Source organism: Anabrus simplex, chromosome 4 (genome assembly GCF_040414725.1).
Source record: "Anabrus simplex isolate iqAnaSimp1 chromosome 4, ASM4041472v1, whole genome shotgun sequence".
NCBI lineage: Eukaryota > Metazoa > Arthropoda > Insecta > Orthoptera > Tettigoniidae > Anabrus > Anabrus simplex.
Genome location: NC_090268.1, coordinates 108054340 through 108073748, shown reverse-complemented (window position 1 = coordinate 108073748; position 19409 = coordinate 108054340). Strand labels below are relative to the sequence as shown.

The window sequence follows — 19409 nt, the reverse complement described above, 5'->3', positions numbered from 1 at the left end:
ACACTAGTTGCAAATCGAGGATTGTGGTGACGTTTAGTAAATTCTCAGAGGCTTGCAGACTGAACGCTGAAAGGCATAACAGTCTATAATGGTAATGTATGTATTATCCGCGCACTTTTTAGTGATAGATTTTTGTACTCGTTGGAGAAGTAAGAAGGGTTCCGTTAATACTGCCAACTGAATGGAAATGAAATCTGAATTGAATCGATAATATGATCGATCGATATGAATTTTATAAACCTTTATTATTTTAAGCAAACAACTGTGTCACACACACAATATTTAATACTATATAACATTTCCCGTTGCGAAAAGTGGTCCTAGCATGAATTCTATAGTTTAGCTTTGCTGTGTAAACAACAACAGTACGAGTACTTAAAGTGTACGCCAGATGGCGCACAGCGATGATAAGCGATTCTTAGTTTGTGTTTCAAAGGTTGCCAATACGAATCTCGAAGATAACCAAAGTCGACCGCTTCAGCACTAGGGTGTAAATCTATCACTAAAAAGTGCGCAGATAATATGTATGTATGTATATATGTAATTCCTTGTCTGCCCAGCCACTTCTTTCTTATCCCTCTGTGAGCAGCAGAATTCCCGGAACATTAACAATGGCCAGTGCTTATTGTAATTTAAAAAACAACAATTACAAATTACAACCCCTCCCAGGGATGATTACCATGTGTTGTGTAGACCACTTTATTGCGCATGTATGGTTTACGATATGTCAGCTGACTTCATGACAGAGTTTCCAGCTTTGTCGTATGTAAAGAGCCACCAGTATTGACGTAGAATATGGACCGAGGATAGCTATTAAAGTGTCTAGTCAGCGTGCATTTGAAATTTATCTATCACTGGGGCAGTAGATATGCTTGACGGAAGCTCCAGTAGCACGGAATTTGCCCCACAGCGCTCGTGCACCTTAATTTTGAGATGCTTTTAATACATTTTTTGAAGTTCAGCACTGGTTATCTAGGATGTTTTGGAATTCTCACAAGCTGCTGTGTCCTCTGGAATGTATTTATAATAGCTTAAAAGCTATTTGTCCATATGTTGCAACATTTTGTGAAAGTACATTTTTTCTGTTTTGTTATAGTGGAAGCCTTTTCTTTTCAGTTTTGACCTAGTTGATCTATAACTGTGAAGTTTTTCAGTGTTAGCAGACTGGCAAATCTGAGGCAAATCAAGCAACACCTCCCACGGTTTGGTACCACTCCAGTATTCAAAGCTACACTAATTGTTAGCCACACAGCATTGCGACATTAGTACCTGCTATTGCATCACCCGCATGTGTCATACTGAGGTCAGACTTTTCTGCTGGATACATAGGCTCTTTCTCTTTACAATGAGATATTGAACACCGTTGTTACGCGTGTTGTCTAGAAGTTATTTTAATTTTGAAAACTTTTATGTTTTTGTGTCACTCACTGGCCCAAGTACAGTTCTGAAACTATGGAATTGAGAATATTGTACATTCTTCCAAAATGCTCATATTTTGCTGAAAAATACAGTTTTTCACTGTAATATCCACTTATAATATTTTTGCAATAAGTGGAACTGACCTTAAAGGGGTACAGTTATTTTAAAAATTTTTTTTTTGCTATTTTGCTTTGTGTCACACCGACACAGATGTCTTAGGGCGATGATGGGATAGGAAAGGCCTAGGAATTGGAAGGAAGCAGCCGTGGCCTTAATTAAGGTACAGCCCCGGCATTTGCCTGGTGTGAAAATGGGAAACCACGGAAAACCATCTTCAGGGCTGCCGACAGTGGGGCTCGAACCCACCATCTCCTGATTACTGGATACTGGCCGCACTTAAGCGACTGCAGCTATTGAGCTCGGTAGGAGTACAGTTATGATGGGATGTAAAAAAAAACAATGAGGAAAGGCAGAACGATCATGCTTTTTATTTTTATTTCATTAATCATGATTGCAATATTTTCATGCCTGTAAGTATAGCATCAAAGGTGATGGTTTTGTTGTTAGTTGTTAGGCAACAGAAGCGACAGAGAAAGTGGTAGATACATCCAGTAATTGGTGAATGACCCTGTCACACGTACATTAGATCGTACACTCATGTTCATAAAAAACAGCATACCTTGAAAGACTAGAGATACATAGGAAGTTCATATTCACAGGACATGTTCGTTAGTATGTTCTGCGGAAACAGTTTGCATTTCAGTCACCTAGGTTCAGCGTGTGTCCTATTGCCCATAAGGCACTGGATTCTCCATGTGCACTGACAACTTGTTCCATGCGTGATGGCATCGACGCGCATAAGGCGCGAATTGCATCCTGGGGTATAGCCATCCACGCTCCATTCACCTGGTTCCACAGTTCATCTTTGGTGGTTGGCATTGGGTCACAGTGCCGCACCCGTTGTTTCACCATATCCCATACATTTTCAATTGGCGACAAGTCCAGTGATCGGGGGGGGAGCAGGGCAACAGTCTGACATCCTGTGACAACAAGAAGGCACGTGTTCATGCAGCAACATGTGGTCACGCATTGTCCTTCTGAAATGTGGCGTCTGGGGTGTTGTGCAGAAAGGGTATGGCTACGGGTCACAGGATGTCATTCACGTAGGTCAAACTGGTCACAGTGCCCTAGACACGCACCAACTGTAATTTGTGGTTTTGCCCAATAGCACCCCACACCATAAGGCCTAGAGTTGGCTCTGTATGTCTTGTGTGAATGCAGTCAGTGTGATGCCTCTCCCCTGTCTGCGGCAAACCAAAATGTGGCCATCATTTTCAAACAAACAGAAATTGGATTTGTCTGAAAACACTATTTGCAGCCATTCCTGGCCCCAGTGACGTCGTTCCGTACACCATTGCAGTCTAGCATGTTTATGCACATTAGTCAAAGGTAGGCGGAGAAGTGGACGACGCGCCGGTAACCCAGACCGTAATAAACGGCGATGGACTGTCACTCCTGATAGTGTACTATGTGTTACACTGTTCCACTGTTATGCCACAGCAGAGGAGGACGCAGATCTGTCCTGCAGTGCCATTCGGATGAGGTGTCGAACTTCTCGGGGGGGGGGGGGGGTCTGGGTGGTGTGACTAGACCCATCTCGTCGTGTTCTACGGCCTTCTTTGAAGCATTCTGTACACACCCGTTGCACTGCCAACAAACATTGTCCCACACGAGCAGCAATTTCCTGGATGGATGAATCACGTTCTCTCATGCCAATAATGCGCCCTCTTTCAAACTCACTCATTTGACAGTACGATTCTCGCATACGTCTGTGAGACATCCTACACATCTGCTCAAGTCACACTGATCCATTACCTTTGGTTTATAGTGACAACGAGAGCCGCAGGCACATTTTACCAGTTGGTGGTGGTGCGACAAGATATCATTGTGGACCTTGACCTGAGGGCCAACATGGTTCAAATGCTAATCATTTCTTCAGAACATACTAAGGCACATGTGAATATGAACTTCCTATCTCTAGTCTTTTAAGGTGTTTTGGTTTTTATGAACACGAGTGTATAACGTACAGATAGCCGCTAAAAGTTACATCCTTTATTGGAAGATTATGGACTGTTGTCCATTCGTCTGTGTTTTGACCTCTTCGGTTGTGACTTTGAGGATGGCTTTGTACTTTGATATTGCACAATGAATCTGTAATGCATGGATAGCCACATCATATTTCACTCCACTCTGTGAATACAAAGTATTTCTTGTGCTATTCAGTTTGACAAATGTTACGTTTAAGCATGCCTGTCTAGCCATAGCCCAAGAATGCTGGCACATAAAGAGAAGCAGTTAGAGGATCATGGACAGGAAAAGTTAGCAAAATTAATAACAAAATGAATATGCATATTACTGGATCTATGCTGATGAAACAAAATGGGGTTTATCCAATCTATTGCTAAGTTATTAGAATGAAGGCACTGGAGGTGGCGTAACAGTTAAAAGTTTTGTTAATTGAATGTAAGGCAAGCGTGCGGTAGTGTAAACAAGTGATGCAGCATTCAGGACTCTATTTATAACATTGCACTACTATTGCGCAGTGACTACTGACAGTTTATGCCGATAAATTTGGTCGCCTTTCAGTGTTTAGATAATAAAAATGTTAGAAAACTCACAATATTTTATATTGAAATAAAACTTTTGTTCTCAGAGATTTACTTTAGGACTTATTAATTTATTTTAGTTGTAGGAGAGCTTGAATATTCTGTAATGACATTAATTACTTAATTTTTGTTGTAAATAAGCTACCTTTCAAACCTTCAGGGTGATCTTATATGCAAGGCTGTCTTATATTCAAGTCAATACAGTATTGTAACAAGTGCTATTTAGGAATATTTTTTTGACACGTTTTTGCCATGTATACTTTTTACATTTACATTGTTTTGGTCTTTTTTTTTTTTTTTTCAGGGCAGAAGAAGATTTATATCTCAGCAAGTTTCTGTCAGTCAGAAGTTTAACCGTACTCTGGAAGCAACAGAAATCTGAGGTGCTGGATGAAGTGAATTCGTAAAGGTAGGAACATTATACAGTATTTCTATTTTGATGAACCTGGAGCTTGTTTCACTGTATATGTAATGCGAATTAATATAACAGAAAATATTTAAAGACTGTACTATTGCATTTCATATGACTAGTACACCACTGGTTATACGGTCATATCTTGATCATGGATTTCAGAAAGTATGGTACATTTTCAAGATCTTCATTAAATGGCAAGCCATGTTCTTCTCCTGTTCATTTACAGATATTGTGGAATAGGCTTCTGGTGTTCTTACCTGTTTCAGAGAGTGAAGTCATGATGCAATATCTTATACACATGCAAATTATGTTTAAGAGCTTAGGGAATTTTCTACTCACTGCTGATAATAAGTTTCTAAATGTAAGGTGTACAGAACTTACGCATGTTTCCTCACATATAAAATTACAATTTATATTTGTACGTAAGATTTATTGTTCACTTAGGACTGAGTATTGCTAAGAGTGGTCAGTTTGAATACAGGTTATATGTATAGGAATGTGTTACTCAGGCACCTCATAATAATTCTTCTACTGTTAAAGAAATATTTACAGTATAAACTTAGCCATTCGTAAATAATAGAACATATTTCGATACTTGGTGAAGCCTATGCACTATGTTTTTGAAATTAAGGTGTTTCAGATTAATGTTGGCATATCACTAAGAGATTCAACCACAAAGATAGCCTTACTGAATGAGTTTTCTGTGCAGTATGGGTATTGTAGCTGTAACCTTTCATTCAAGAGGTGGTAGGTTTGAACCCTACCATCAGCAGCTGTGAGGGTGGTTGTCCCCAATTTTCTATTTCTGCACCAAGCAAATGCTGGGAATATACCTTAATTAAGGCCACGAGCACTACTTTTCTGTATGTTATCACAGTGCCAATGAAAACATACCAGTGTTGATGTGGTCGTAAACAGCTAGCAAAAAGATTGAAAAGCCCTATTATGAAAATAGTCTTATCATTCCAAAAATACACATAGGCCCCATACAGTTTCTTTTTTTTCTTCTCTGAATTACATTTATCTGTTTTGTTCCTTGTATAAGGAAGTATACCGAATGAGTTGGCTGCATGGTTCAGGTCACATAGTTATGAGCTTGCATTCGGCAGATGATGGGTTGGAATCCTACTGTGTGTTAGAAGTTGATAAATTTGACCATAATAGATGCTATTTACTCCTGTATTGACTTATATAATCTCACAAAATGCTATTTAAAATAGGATGCTGGAAAGATCCACTTTGCCAATACACTTTATGTTAAAATAATTCACTAAGAAACATCGTACATGTTTAGAGAAAAACAAGCATTCTGTTTCTCAGCTATATTTGACAGATGAAATACCCTGTTTAAGTTAATGTACTTCTTCCATCCACTATGATTCTAATTAAGAATCATGAATAAATACTAGGTGGAAGAATATTTAAATGTTCTGAGATTTTGAATTTCAGGATGAAAACTAAGGCATATTATGAGATTTTGCAGCAAGTATACTGTAGTTCTGTATCATTCTCTTACACACAGCTAGGAAGAACTAACTGTTGGCTAAGCTGCCCATTTTAGGGCCTTGACTTGCCAAGATGATTGCTGCCCAGGTAGTTGGCCTACAGATTTTGGAGCATCATGTGGTTAGCACTATGACAGCCTCAGTACCCTTAGCTTTCATGACTGGATTTGCTGCCTCTCGCATTAGACAGGTCCTCAGTTTGTCTGATGAGGCTGAGTGAATCCTGTTCCAGCTCTCAGTCCAGAATTAAAATTCCTGTACTTTCCAGGAATTAAGCCCAAGGAAGTAAGACACAGGCACATTACTGCAAAACCATGGGGTTGGCCTTTTGGCTAATTTTATAGTATTTTTAATTTAAAAGTAAATTAATGTAATTAATGGATAATATGTAATATTAATATGTAATAATAATGTATAATATGTATTGAACTTGCTCTCATTTGTTGTTTATCATAATGAGATATTATGATTGCATCATGGCTCCATTACTCATGTAGTAACAGTTCCATTGGCAATGTGGTGAACATTATGAATTAAAATATTCTGTACTGTAGACATGGTCAACCTTCTGAAATGTTTAGACTGAAGATCTATATTAACACAGAATGTAGTTAAGACTGGTGTGAAGGAAATAGTCAATAACTTTTTTCACATATGCTACATTAAGACAAAAAGTTGGTGTGAAGAAACTAGTCAGTAAATTCTTTCTTGTACCTTAAGATATACTTACTCTATTCAACCAAATCTGTGCTCAAGAGAAATTTGTTTTACTTAGGGTCTCACAATTCCTCCTTTCTTTTTATTTATTTTACAATTTGTTTTACGTGCTCTGACACAGATAGGTCTTATAGCAACGATGGGATAGGAAAGGCTTAGGAGTGGGAAGGAAGCGACCGTAGCTTTAATTAAGGTACAGCCCCATTATATGCTTGGTATGAAAATGGGAAACCACAGAAAACCATCTTCAGGGCTGCCGACAGGTGGGTTGAACCCACTATCTAATTCCTTCTTTAAAATTTAGCCAGCTATGTTAATTTTCACATTATATGGCACATAATCCTGTTATATTCCTCAAATTAGAGCTTATTGGAGCTTTTTGAATTGATGTTTGATGACCTTGGACCATACACAAAGAGGGCTTCATCCATTTTGTTACTGACAAGGAACACTCAACTTGTTTTAAACTGGGATCGCGTTCAGGTTGCATGAGTAGCTGGCTGAAGTGGTGTGCTTCTCAGAAATAGAAATTATTTTGGTCCAGAATGATATTTAGAACTGTTTCCGAGTGTTAAAGTTGGAAGCAGCTGGTCTCAGTTCTCAGTGCGTGGAGGTCTGGCCGCTGCCATTATGGCTGCAACACATGATGAATGACAAGCTGGCGCACTGTTCAGCGCAGTTTCCGAGACTATAATATATATAAACTGTGAAGCCTGACAGGAAAAGATGGTAGCAGTTTTTCCTACATATAGGGTACCGTTATATAGGGTGTATCCGTGATGATGTTACAAACTTTCTGGCGTGATGGAGGGCGGCAAATGGATCAATTCGAGATAAGGAACCGTAGTCCGGAAACGTTCGGATCAAAAGTTATTAATATTCCAAGTTGTGTAACGTCCATGTGTTCTTAACAGACGCTGGGGTGTCGGAATTTCATCCCACAGTAGTTATTTAATGTGCCTTAAGCCAATGACATGGGGTTGTCACCTTTAAACATCCTTAAAAGCCACCAACCTCAATCGTTTTTGAACCCGTTAACTTGGGATGAGTAGACCTTCCATAGGCATAGGGAAAGCTCAGCACCACGAACCTGCTACGCCAGGTGATAATCCCACGTGCCGCGTCCCAGGTGGCGGATAGAGGGGTCCTAACCGGCTTGCCGGCGAACTTGAGGGAAATACAGTAAAATACCTCTCGCGGACCAAAAACTCACCCCCTGTAGGTGGGGAGGGCAGAAGAAGAATTCACCCACGTTATCCCCTGCCTGTCATAAGAGGCGACTAAAAGGGGCAACCAAGGGATAATCCAATTAGAACTATGAGACTTACTTGTAATTACTACCATCACGCAGGGAACACCATGGGTCGCATTTACTTGCGCGTAGTACCACTATGTTAGGTACACAATAGGTTTGTGATTAGTAGCTACAGTGTGTGAATCAGGAGGTGGGTCCTACAGTACCTGTGATTCGTACCCCTATATGAGTGACACCATGGTTCTGCCTTACCTATGCTCGGTTCCCACTACGTGAGGAATTCCACGGGATAGTAGAAGTCCCTGTGTTTAGTCCACTTATGTGAGGAATGCCATAGGTTTGCATTGCCTTTATAAGTTTGCGTTGCCTGTAAATAGCGCCGCATTGTGCGAAACACTGTTAGTCTGTGTTACATGTGCGCATTACACTACCTGTGAATAGTACCATAATGTGTGGAATACCGCGAGTCTCCGCTACTTTTGATTAGTACTGCAACATTACCGATAGAATGTCCAACTCATTGGCTGAATAGTCAGCGTACTGGCCTTCGGTTCAGAGGGTCCTGGGTTCGATTCCTGGCCGGGTCGGGGATTTTAACCTTCATTGGTTAATTCCAATGGCCCGAGGGCTGGGTGTTTGTGCTGTCCTTAACATCCCTGCAACTCACACACCACACATAACACTATCCTCCACCACAATAACACGCAGTTACCTACACATGGCAGATGCCCACCCTCATTGGAGGGTCTGCCTTACAAGGGCTGCACTCGGCTAGAAATAGGCACACGAAATTCAATTATTATTTACCCACAGAATGGTTCCACTTTCCTACCGATAAATACCGTTATGAGAGGCTGATGACCTGGATTTTGGACCCGTTTTGACTATAAGCATAATCGATTCAGCATCGTGCTATAGAAGCAGTCCCTTGGTCAGCATTACTATTGTTTTGTGCCAGCTTCTGTGCATGTGAGGCACTGTGGGTCGGATCCACTGATCGTTTTAAATTCATATCTGTACATCCATTCATTCTTCGTCCTCACGCTCTGAATTCTGGTCAGTGGAGGGTTTTGGTCTTTTAAGTTGTCATTTCATTTCGTCTCATTTCGTACCATTAGGGGCCGATGACCTCGATCAATCAATCAAACCTCAGTAACAACCTCATGTGCCAGACATACCACTTGATAAGTTAAATGAATATTTTACTGAAGAAAGAACACCACCTAATGTACTAAATTCCCCAAACTCAGTACCCAACTCCGTTATGAACCCTTTACCTGACCAACAACATTTTACATTCCACCCCATTACTGCTAATGAAGTTAAAAAAGTATTATATTCTCTCAAATCAAAAGCCGGAGGAGTGGATGATATCCCTATAACTTTCTTACACAACATTATTGGTGCTGTTTTACCAATTATTACCCACATTTTAAACTACTGCCTTAAAAACGGAACCTTTCTTTCACTATGGAAACTAGCCAATGTTATCCCTGTGCCTAAGAAACCTGACCCCTCCCTACCATCTGACTACAGACTAATTTCTATCTTACCTGCGATTTCCAAAGCACTCGAGCGTCTGGTTCATGACCAGGTGTCGGAATACTTAAACAACCATTCTCTCCTAGACCAATTGCAATCTGGCTTCAAGAAGGGACACAGCACAGCAACTTCCCTGCTCAAAGTGACTGATGACATACGACACGCAATGGACCAAAGACTGGTGACAATACTTACTCTCCTTGATTTCAGTAGCACATTTGACACTATAAACATCCAGACTCTACTAAACAAGATGCAATCTTACTACTTCGATCAACGAACTATTAATTTCTTTTCATCGTACCTCAAAAATTGTGTGCAACGAATTATAACCCTTGATCAAACCTCTCACTGGCTAACCAGGAAGGAAGGCACGCCGCAGGGTAGTCTTTTAAGGTCATTGCTCTTTATTTTGTACATAAACGACATTTCATCTAATTTAAAGAATTGTAGCTACCATCTTTATGCGGACGACTTACAAATTTACTGTCACTGTAAGACCTCTGATTTGCCTCGTGCCATAACAGGCATCATTGCCGACCTTCAGCGACTTAATGCTTACTCCTTGAAAAATTCTGTCCTTTTAACCCCTCCAAGACACAAGCAATCATGATTGGCTCTCAAAAGTTGTTGGCCACACTACGATACGAAACTATTCCTCCAGTTATACTGAATGGTAGAGTTATTCCATTCAGCCAAACTGTGAGAAATCTTGGAGTGACAATGAATGGAACTTTAAATTGGTCTGAATATATTAAGAATGTGTGTAAAAAAATATTTTTGATACTTCATTCATTTAAAAGAAACAGCAATATTTTACCTTGTAATGTGAGAGTCAGACTCATACAAGTGCTTGTGCTTTCTGTCCTCGACTACTGTGACGTCATTCTAGTAGACGCAACAAAAGAGCAGACTTCGAAACTTCAGTGAGCGCTTAATTGTTGTCTTAGATTTATATACGGTCTGAGTTATGATACACATGTCACCCCATACTATCGCACTATTTCATGGCTGAAACCTGACAAACAACGAACGTATGACATACTGATACAGATATACAGACTGCTCTCTGAAGACAGACCACTATACATTTCACCCCAGCTTAAGTATTTTTTTCTCCTTTCACAGCAGTAATACCCACTCTGGTTCTCCCCTTTCTATTTCTGGTCACCGATCCTCTATGTACAACAATTCCTTTGTTGTGGCGGGTTCTGCCTGTCAGTGTCCATATATTCTACTTCATTACTTAAATTTAAGACTGCTTGCAGAGACTACCTGCTGAATGCAGCTGACTAACTTGTATGACTGGAAGATCGAATGAATGTGAGTTAGAAAAGTGTAATGTATTTTTGTGTAGGTTATTATTTACTATATAATATTATGTACTCAAACTCTTGCTCCCAATGATGTATCACTACAGTGATTAAGAGTAAGAGAGGGCCAAGAGCCCTAACTTCGTCACCTACAAAGGCATAATAAAATAAATAAATATCCACTACACTACTGCGGCTGGCAGTCAAAAGCTAAAGCAAAAATTGGTCTGATACATCCGACTCTACTGTATATTACATGTGGTAGAGGAGATCACTCCAATGAGTAGAAGAGGCTAGGATAATAACTCATGACTCCAATGCAGATGGCGTACCGTGTACTGACGTGAACGGTGTGCGATGTCGATCAGTCCTATCCAGATGGAGTTGTACCCTGTTACAGACCTTGCAGATATGGTGTTGGGCAAGCAAATGGAAGCAGCAGAGAAGCTGAACGGTTGTACAGGACCAAATATCTACATAGGATCACATAGGAGACATCCAGCTTACACCATTTTTCCATGACTGTTCCAACGATTAAGTGAAACAGTACAATGGCCGAGGAGGGTGACGAATTACACGGACTCCCGACTTAGAAGATGCAGAGCTTGCTCACGTGGATGAGGCACCTCCAATCAGCACTTGAGCAGTTGCACGTGAAATGAATGTTTCGCATATGACTGTGTGGCGAGTATTACGTGAAATGTAGTTACACCCCTACCATCCACAGAAAGTGTAGGCTTTCAGTCTGTGTTGGCAGGCTTAGTCGATGATTATGTAGTATAGTAGGCCCATTTCTTTTTCCTCCCCATCTAAATGCAGCAGTGTACACAGTGGAACTCAGAGAGTCCTACCCACGTTCCTGTATCACATCCCACTTACCCTTCGTCAGTGGATGTGGTTGAAACTCTGCTCCCAATGATGTATCACTACAGTGATTAAGAGTAAGAGAGGGCCAAGAACCCTAACTTTGGACTGAGGGTTTGTGAACACCAGGACCAGACATTTCCTGCAAAGTGGATAGGAAGAGGTGGTCCTGTTTTGTTACCTGCTCGTTCATCTGATCTCACCCCACTTGATTTCTTCTTGTGGGACCATGTGAAAAGCCTTGTGTATGAGACACCTATCGAGACTGAAGAGGATCTCTTGGCAAGAATTCATGCTGTCTGCGACGCTGGTCAAACGATGCTGGGGATATTCAAATGGGTACGACAGAACTTTGTGTGATATAGATATATCATCCGATGGCCAAGCAGGCATCAATTTTTGGTAATGAGACAAAGTCTCTCATAGTGCATTGGCACTGCCGGTGGCTTCAAGTAGCCTACGCAGTGGCCTCCACTGTATGCACTAGCCAGCGTCTTGGTAGGTGTGCTAGGTACCAACTGATGAGCCCAACCTAGTACATGGGGGTGAAATGCTGGCAACCAGGAATGAGTTAGCTGGAAAATTTATAATGTCCAATAACGGACCATTTATATTGGTATTAGAACTTTGTGTGACAATGCCATGCCTGCATTTGTTGTAAATGGAGCAGCTTGTGAAACTTGTGCAGGTAAATGGACTTAAATGAGTAGAATTTTGCTTAACTTTTGACTCGATCGTTTCTAGAATATGGTTCCTTATCTCAAATTGATCCATTTGCCATCCTCCATCATCCCTGAAAGTTTGTAACATCATCATGGATACACCCTGTATATTAACATATACCTAAAGACGTAGTGAATAAAGGAATGAATATTAGAAAACATACATTGTAGCAAAACTAAAATGTGTATTTCATGTGGTACTTGTACATGATTCTTCTAGAATTCAGGTGACTGCCTACAGATGATCTTGGGAACACAGCTGATTCATATTTGGATAGACTAGCAAATGTACCTGATTCTGAGTGTTTCTACACTCATAAAGGATGTCTCCTGATGTACAAAGGAATCCCCGTTCCATTAAGTTATTCTTACACCTGGATACACCAACACTTAAACGGTTGAGAGACTTCCAAGTGGTATACGACAATTCATGTCCTGGTGGCAGTTCTTTTTTAAAATCTCATTCGGTGGCAGGTGTTGTTCCTCATTTCATCTTGTAGCTTTCTGGAGAGCAAGACATTGGAGTTGTTCTAAGAAAGCTGTTATGTGACTGAAGTCTCTATGGAGCAGGTTGGCGACAAAAGCTGGTGACGAACATCGTCGGGCTGTTTTGGTCTTTCAACATTTGCACCCACACTTCTGCGGATGCAGGGTGGAGCTATGCCTAATAATAAATTGAGTTTGCTTATAGGAGTTGGTTGTAGATGTCCAGTTACTATTCTGGCTGTTTTGTTGAGGGCAGTATCTACTTGTTCTGCATGACAAGAAGCATTTTACACAGATGCTGTATATCTGTCCAGCAATTCCCTCAGATAGTCTATAAGTTTACCTGATTTATCCAAAATACTATCCATTTCCTTATCAATACTTTACTAAGAATCTTCCTTACTGTCCAGAAGGGTTTATGTGCTGTTTGATCTAGCCTTTCCAGGTTATTACCAAAATCTTCCCATGACTACTTCTTGGATTCAACAATTATTTGTTTCACTCTGTTTCTTTCATCTACGTACAATTCCCTGTCTCCATCAGTCCTTGTTTGGAGCCATTTCTGATACATCTTCTTTTCATCTTTACAAGCTGTCCTCACATCATCTTTCCACCAAGATGTTTACTTTTGCCCCATTTTTACACACAGTTGTTTCTAGATGTTCCCCTTGATGTTTCTACTACAGCATCCCTGTATGGTACCCATTCTCTTTCTGTATTTTGAATCTGCTTACTGTCTAATGTTTGGAATTTTAAAAAAAAAAAATTTTTACAAGCCAGTGAATAAAACAATCCAAACTTTTACTAGGCCACCTTCCAGAACTTGTGATTTTCTTACGACATTGAGTTGATCAAATAAGTAGTAGTCTTGAAAGGAATGGGTTGCAGTGTTAGATGGTAGTGTGCTGCCATTCCAAACCCAAGTTAACAGGTTCAGTCCAGTTATATTTGAAGGCATTCAAATGTGTCTTTGTCATATCTGTTGATTTACTTGTACAGACTTATGGCACCTTGCATAGCAAATGTAATGATGAATGAGGTTATATTCTTAAAAAGGAGTGTAAAATGTGTGTCTACTTTTGTCTAATTTCCTTATGCTCAAGATCTTCTATCCTTATTCGTCTCCGGACAGATTTAACTTTATTCTAGGCCTAGAGATAGTTCATTACAGGAACATTCTCAGGGTACCCACACATTCCTAACAGATATTCTGAATTCAGAGTCAGTTATGACATAGTCTCTTATGGATCTGGTGTTCCTACCCTCCCATATGTAGTGGTGAATAGCCTTAGACTTGAAGAACGTATTCGTAACTGCTAATTCCATACTGGCACAGAAGTCCAGGAAGTGCTTGCCACCTATTCCTATTAGCTTCCATATCGTCCCCATATTTACCCATCACCTTCTTATATCGTTCAGTTGTATTTCCAACTCTGGCATTGAAATTGTCTATTAGCACTATCCTATCCTTCTATTAACTTTGACACCAAGTGCTTCATAAAACTTATCAACTTCATCTTCACCCTCATATGGTGAATAGACTGAGACCATTATCCTTGGCTGTGATGTCACTCAGTGCTTCATGAAACTTGTTAACTTCATCTTCATGTGCACCCTCACATGGGTGGATCGTAATTCCTCCCACTGTTAAATCTATCCACACGATTGGCTCATTTACGTGCCTTACAGAAACTATGTTGTATGCATTAATATTCCAGATGAACAGTCTTATCCCACACTGTGCCCCTTTACCGAGCTCGATAGCTGCAGTCGCTTAAGTGCGGCCAGTATCCAGTATTCGGGAGATAGTAGGTTCGAATCCCACTATCGGCTGAAGATGATTTTCAGTGGTTTCCCATTTTCACACCAGGCAAATGCTGGGGCTGTACCTTAATTAAGGCCACGGATGCTTCCTTCCCACTCCTAGCCCTTTCCTGTCCCATCGTCGCCATAAGACCTATCTGTGTTGGTGCGACGTAAAGCAACTAGCAAAAAAAAAGAACACTTTATAATCTCCTCTCTCTTCCTTCTTATCTCTCTTTACCCAAATATCATCAACTTCTGATCCAGACACATCCTCTTTCCTGACTCAAACAGTTCTACTTTCTTTCTTGTATTAGCACCGAGTATGGAGCTGTGTGGTTTGGGTCACATAGCTATCAGCTTATATTCCAGAGATAGTGGGTTCGAACCCCACTGTTGGCAGCTTTGAAGTTAGTTTTCAGTGGTTTCCCATTTTCACACCAGGCAAATGCTGGGGATGTCCTTAATTAACACCATGGTTGCTACCTTCCCACTCCTAGCACTTTCCTATCCCATCGTCACCATAAGACTTACCTGTGTCGGTGCAGTGTAAAGCAAATTGTAAAGAAAAATCTTCCGTAAGCACCGTTAATATTGATCAAATTACGATTTGTTTGCAAATTGCTTTCTAAGGAGTTCCTTACCTGTCAAATGGAGGTGGGACTCCTTTACTCCCATAGGTCCAAGGCTTGCTTAAAATGTTCTGAGTGTGCTTGGTAAAAAAATATGTAAAGCAGGACACTACCCTGCTTGCACATATTCCGGTGAGACTCTCTCCTCTAACGGGTTAGTGACCACTGGTGGATTGTATAGTCCTAGTCGCCTGAGCTCAAGGAGGGCCGTGACTCAGGATATGTCTGAGATGCCCACTCCTATTCTGTAGCAAACGGTATCCCAGTTAAGTTAATGAATTTAATTATTCATCCGTATTGAACCAAGATTACAATTTATTAAAATTTGTATCCACCTTATTCAATACATTAAATGTATTTAAAATTTAAATTTAAATTAAAAAATTCAAATTTCTGCCACAACTTCAGGTACAATATTCATTTCGTTTTGAGTCAATTATTTTTGTGCAAGTTGTTACATTAAATAATTTGGACGTGATTGATGCTGTACTACTTACATTTTTAGGAAAAAAATATGCTCTTTGCAAGCCTCCCTTGTTGCATTTTGGCATTTAAAGAAGTATACTGAGTTTGATTGCTCTAGCTCTTACAGCTCCTTAGGAAAGCATACCTAACGGTTAAAAAATGTCACTTTTGGAAATGGAACGTTAACTGACTGTTGTCGAGGAGTGGCAGTGATATCACCATATTTATGTAGCTATTTAAAATACACTTTAGTTGCAGGAACATTATGAAAGAAAGCTTACTCTTTAAAAAAAAAAAAAAGTGAAGAACTATAATGTGAATTTCCATGACTTTACACATCTGGGTACCCATAAAATTGAGGTGTATAGTTGCACTATCATGCATGTATATACAAGTTATAGGGCGGTAAAGATGTGCAGGTGGGGGTCGTCAGTGTCCAATCGGAGTTATTTTGAACTGCTGGTGCGATGTAAGGAGAAGCGGGTGAGAGAGAGGTGGGGGGGACATCACTATGAGCAGTTGTACAGACTGTCTGACAAGGGACCATCAATCAATGTTAAGAAAAGTTGAAACCACTAGTCCAAACTTAGTATAACTACATTGTATATCAGTCTGTGTTAAATGATGGAATGTGCTTGATTGATATGAGAAGGTTGGCCATGTCTGTTGCACTGTAGCATCTGTCTTCTTTGATGAAGCTAAGTGCTGCACTGATAATTCACATATAGAACCATTCATCAGGGCACAGGAAGCTAGGAAGAGGGTTGAAACATAAATTTAGGATAAACACAGTTTATTACATATCCTTGCAAATAGAGAAACCAATGGAAAAGAAAGAAATATGAAATAAAAAATATCTTTCTCCTTAGCTTCCTTACTTTGATGACTATTTGTACACTTAGTTGTTCCCATTCTATTACATTATGATGCATCAGTGTTTCTTGTACTTGCACAACAGGAAGGCTATTAATAATTAATGCTTACTGACTGGAAGTGAAGAGATGTGCATAGCAATTGCGCGCACAATGTCGGTCAGTCATGGTGCCGCACCGGGAAAGTGATTCACTGTAGAAGAAAATAATTAATAATCAAGAAACATGTAAAACTGAGTGTTAGACTCTATTAAGAGAAAAGTTTAGAGAGATTCTTCAAATGCATTGTTTGCTGATATTGAACATCCAGCTTAGTTCCTATCCACACTCTGTGTGTAGCTGATTAATGCTTTCCTGTGTGCAAGTAAAACTGGCTGAATGCAATGGAGATATAGTCGAACATGTTGTTTGGATATCACCAAATGTATAATAATTATGATTAGCAGTGTATTCTGTACATCACACTATGTTATCTAAACTACTTAATAAGAATAATTCTTATTAAAACCCTAACTACAATGGAGTCCAAATCTCTTGAAAGTTCTTTGAGCAAGTCCATCCATTCCCCATTAACTAGCAATTGTACAGACTGTCTGACAATGGACCATCAATCGATGTTAAGAAAACTTGAAACCAATTTATACACCATCCGAAAGAGCACACTGAAATTTGTAAAACCCTCGAATATTACATCCTATCGTGCATGTATATACAAGTTACAGGGCGGTAAGGATGTGCTGGTGGGGGTCGTCAGTGTCCAATTGGAGTGAAGTTATTTTGAACTGCTGGTGCGATGTAAGGAGAAGAGGGCGAGAGAGAGATGGGGGGAGACAGCACTGTGAGTGCAATGAACCATGTGAACATTGTACGCCTGTTAAACTACGTATTCATTTCTTTTAAATCATATTGCAGTAATCACAATTAATTTATACATGTTTCAAAGACACAATTAATACTAACCTGCGGTTGTGTTGTTATGGCACGAGGGATAAAAATATTTAAGGTAAACATTTAAACACTGTATGTATGAGTAGATACTGATTAAACAGTTACACACTCACCAGTAATGTGGCAGTCATGTTTAATCCCCTTCAAGATATTCAATCTTCTGTGAATGATAATGGAAATTAAGAAATAAAGTTTGAAACACAATAGCTTCTTGCACCAGCTACATTTGAGTAAAGAAAGATGATCACAATTATTATTGTCCTCCATAAGGAATTCGCAAGTACCAGTTCCTTTTCTAATACAATAGTCTGTGCTCTTTTCAAAAGTTTCATTCGTGCTAATTAGGCCCGTTAATTTCCATCTATGTCTATGTGACAAATGGAAGTGCGGTGAACATCCTTGATTGTAGATCAATGACGTGCATTTGATAACATTGTTACACTGTTGCAAGTTCACATTGATATTATTTAACACAACAAAATCACAGGTATGTCGGTCCATAGTTTTGAACATTTAGAAAAAATGCCTGTCTAACGGTTATAATTCAGAAGTTGTTTTTTCTGGAATGATTTCCACTTTTAACTTTCAAGGTTCACACTTATTTAATAAAAGTATTTCATGTATCCAATCATTATCTTTGTGAGGTGCCCAGGAATCCAACAGTAAACAGTTGGATGGACCAATGTGGGGTAAAAATGTCAACTCCAGAAATGTATGGAAAAGGTCTTTTCCTCATGTTTCCAGATTTCGACCACTGCACAGTTAAATTAGGGGCTTTAAAAATACCCTGCTGGACAGCTTGGCTTGGTGGCTTTGATTCCTGCAGTACGATAGACATACAGGGAAGGAGACGTCCCTTGCATGATACAATTGGCATAATTACGAATGATTGTGTCTGAACGTTTTGTGATTGTGTAACACCACACGCTATCTTCTTACCACGGCGATCAAGTGTTCTCCCGGAATGCGATTCTTTATTGAAGTCAGACTGATTTGCATTATACACATTGTCAGCACTATACTGCTCTATAAGCAACATTGTCTCTTCTCTCCAGGAATGCAGTATGTTGTTATTAGTTTCATCTTCTTGTTCTTCTTTTCGTGCAATAAACTGTGTAATTTCTCGTGAGCCTATGTGAAAATGCTGCTTGAAATTCCATATCCATATAGCAGATTTCTTCACAGGTCCATTTTTGTAAGTTCATAGCGTGCACTATCAAGTTGTCTGCGCAAGCTTCCATACATATCGTAAACACCAACTCATACAACTGCTTATATTTAGCTGTGACTGTTAAACTAGAAGATGACTTGCCAGTAGAATACGCTTTTGCAATATCTTCCTTAAAACAATACAGCTGCGTCTTGTGCTTCAATGGAGGATATCTGTTTTTCATAGAGTTCCATGATAAGTGAGGAAATGTTTGCTTTGGCTTCCACTTCTTTGCACTCAATCATGTATTCATCTTTCCTTTTTCTTCCAATGACCTTACTACTCTGTGTTTTTTTTTTGGGGGGGGGGTCTGTGAACCTTCCGATGTTGATTCCCGTTTTGATGAAGGTGAAGTAGATTCTTTTGATGGAGATTCGTATTCGACGGTCACAAACACTGTTTCAGATACTGGTTCGTATTCATTAATATCTAAAGTCTGAGCATATATTATTTCTGTATCAGACTAATATATGTAGTAAATACTGAAACATTGTCTCATCTTCTTTGGTTTAAACGGAGAGCTGGAAATTCTCTTATTTAAAGCGATTATATAACGCATTCACCACGTTAAGAGG

General features: G+C 39.7%; 1 long non-coding RNA gene across 2 annotated transcripts in view; it reads left to right on the top strand.

Annotated features, from left to right (window-relative positions):
• Positions 1-19409, top strand: part of LOC136872455 (uncharacterized) — a 51510-nt gene that overhangs the window by 29090 nt on the left and 3011 nt on the right. For both annotated transcript variants that reach the window (XR_010859906.2, XR_011018072.1), the window contains exon 5: positions 4390-4494. This is a non-coding gene — a long non-coding RNA (uncharacterized lncRNA). The remainder of the gene's footprint in view (positions 1-4389; positions 4495-19409) is intronic.